This window comes from Eriocheir sinensis, unplaced genomic scaffold, assembly GCF_024679095.1.
Source record: "Eriocheir sinensis breed Jianghai 21 unplaced genomic scaffold, ASM2467909v1 Scaffold1248, whole genome shotgun sequence".
Taxonomy (NCBI): domain Eukaryota; kingdom Metazoa; phylum Arthropoda; class Malacostraca; order Decapoda; family Varunidae; genus Eriocheir; species Eriocheir sinensis.
In genome coordinates this window covers 2850-5698 of record NW_026110571.1, presented here as the reverse complement: position 1 = coordinate 5698, position 2849 = coordinate 2850, and positions in this window count along the sequence as shown.

Sequence of the window (2849 nt, the reverse complement as noted above, 5' to 3'; positions counted from 1 at the left end):
GCTTGTCCTTGTGTTTCCTCTTGTCCTTGTGTTTCCTTGTCCTGGCTTGTCCTTGTGTTTCCTCTTATCCTTGTGTTTCCTCTTGTCTTTGTGTTTCCTTGTCCTGGCTTGTCCTTGTGTTTCCTCTTGTCCTTGTGTTTCCTTGTCCTTGTGTTTCCTCTTGTCCTTGTGTTTCCTTGTCCTGGCTTGTCCTTGTGTTTCCTCTAGTCTTTGTGTTTCTTTGTCCTGGTCTGTCCTTGTGTTTCCTCTTGTCCTTGTGTTTCTTTGTCCTGGCTTGTCCTTGTGTTTCCTCTTGTCCTTGTGTTTCCTTGTCCTGGCTTGTCCTTGTGTTTCCTCTTGTCCTTGTGTTTCCTTGTCCTGGCTTGTCCTTGTGTTTCCTCTTATCCTTGTGTTTCCTCTTGTCTTTGTGTTTCCTTGTCCTGGCTTGTCCTTGTGTTTCCTCTTGTCTTTGTGTTTCCTTGTCCTTGTGTTTCCTCTTGTCCTTGTGTTTCCTTGTCCTGGCTTGTCCTTGTGTTTCCTCTAGTCTTTGTGTTTCTTTGTCCTGGTCTGTCCTTGTGTTTCCTCTTGTCCTTGTGTTTCTTTGTCCTGGCTTGTCCTTGTGTTTCCTCTTGTCCTTGTGTTTCCTTGTCCTGGCTTGTCCTTGTGTTTCCTCTTGTCCTTGTGTTTCCTTGTCCTGGCTTGTCCTTGTGTTTCCTCTTGTCTTTGTGTTTCTTTGTCCTGGTCTTTCCTTGTGTTTCCTCTTGTCTTGGCCTGTCCTTGTGTTTCCTCTACCGGTGTGGCTCAATGTCCCTTTTCTCGGCATTCATGTTTTTTTTTTCTTCGTTCAGGAGTGTTTTTGCCCCTCCCTGTTTGTCATGTCCTTCACAGTCTTCTCTTTCATCCAATACCTTTTCACCTGCTTCCTCCTTTAATCGTCCTTCTTGCCCATGTCCTGCTCTCCCTCTGCTTCGTCTTGGCCTTTTTTGGTGTGCCCTTGCCTTCTTTCTCCTTTCCTCTCTGCTTCGCTTCGCCCCTTCCGCTTTCTGCTCCCGCTCTTGTATTTCCCTCCTGTCCTGCTCTCCCTGCTGCTTGTCTTTCCCTTCTTTGGTGTGTCTCTACTTTCCCCCTTTCTCCTTCCTTGCCTATCTCCCTGCTTCACCCTCTCTGCTTCTCCCTGCTTCTGCTCTTCTCGTGTTTCACTCCCTTCAGCCTCTTGTGTTCCTTTCTGTCTGCGTTGCTGCAATTACTTATCACTGTTTTTTTCTCTTTATTTCGATTGTTCTTGCTTCTTCTCTTCCTCCATCTCCCTTTTCGTTGATTCCGTCCTCCTTGTCTATCGTATCTACCCCCCTTATCTTCTTTCTTTCTCTCTCCTCTTCTTTCTTTCTCTCTTCAATGTTTCGCTCGCTACGATTTTAATTATTTTCATCTTTCTTATCTCCGGTTAAGTTCACTGTCTCTCTGTTTTCCTCCCCTCCCACCACTTGCCTTTCCTCCTCCTTCTCCTTCTTCTCCTCCTTCTCCGCCTTCCCTTCTCTGTATTCATGTTCCTGTTCTTCTTTTGCTTAAACTATCTTTTTCATCTCTCATTTAATACTTCTCCCTCCTCCTTCATGTTTTCCCTTCCTCCTCCCCCTGGTCATCCTCATCCTCCTCGCCTGACCTCCTCAAAGGGACGGACGTTGACCTTGCTGCTGCTGCGGCATCAAACTTTAACCTTGCTTTTCACCTCGTCTGGTGAAACGACACTTGTTATTTTGTGTGTGAATCGACTCCGTGTGTTACATTTTAACGTCACAACTTTTGAAATCCGTTCATCCACGTTTTTAATTAACCGTTACTTAAATAGGCCCGTACGCCTTCTCAGAAATCGAACGACTAACTGTGCTTGTTTACTTGTCTTATTTAGCACCACTCAACCTAATCAATTAACGTCTAACTCAGTGCTGTGACGCGTCTAACTAGTGTTTGTAGTGTTGCGAGGATTACCTTACAGTGAGAGGACTTCCCTGCTGAGCTGAGCGGTTAAGTTATATATCGACTTTTTTTGTGTTTCCTGTCTTTCCTCAGTAGGATTACAACTACACGACCTAACACAGCACCCAGTGAAAGACAGTGAGCTTCTTGTGTCTAACTAACGTAGAAAATCTGTCACTAACGTAGAAGTACAAAGCTTGACCCGTATACCAGCACACCTGTTTTGAAAAGGAGGAAAAGTTTAATCCCCCAGAGAATTTTAATCCCGGAGGGAAAACACGTGTGGGCCCTCATAGACGCCACACCTCAAACTCTCCCGCGTGACTCGACCGATTTAAAGCCGCCTCCCTCCAGGTGTTCACCTTAGTCCACGCGGATACAAAATTCATCTTAACTGTAAAGCACACAGTTATATCGTCTTGCAACAGTAAATAAAAAAAAAAGAAGTAATCATGCCGTCCAACTATTTCAATTGCTGTAATTGTTCAAAGAAATATGCTGCGATTCACTACCAAACCAGCGACTCGATGTGTAGGTACTGTGTCTTAGACTTACGTATTCAGGCACTACAAACAACCAACGAGGATCTACAACGCTCCAATGCGTTGCTCTGGGACACCATGATTTCCTTCCCTCAACTCCCTATTCCTCCTTCTTCTTCTTCTTCTTCTTCTTTCCCCGCCCTTCCTACTCCAGCTTCCTCCTCCTCAAACTCATATTCTGACGTTCTGACCCAATTACATACCTCCTCCTCCTCCTCTGGCTCACCTGAACCCGCCTCCATCCTTACTATTCCTTCCGCCCCATCCACCTCCCTTGCTACCTCATCCACTCCCACTCCCTCTTCTCCCTCCACCACCCTTGACTCCTCCCCTATCCTCATCACCACTCCA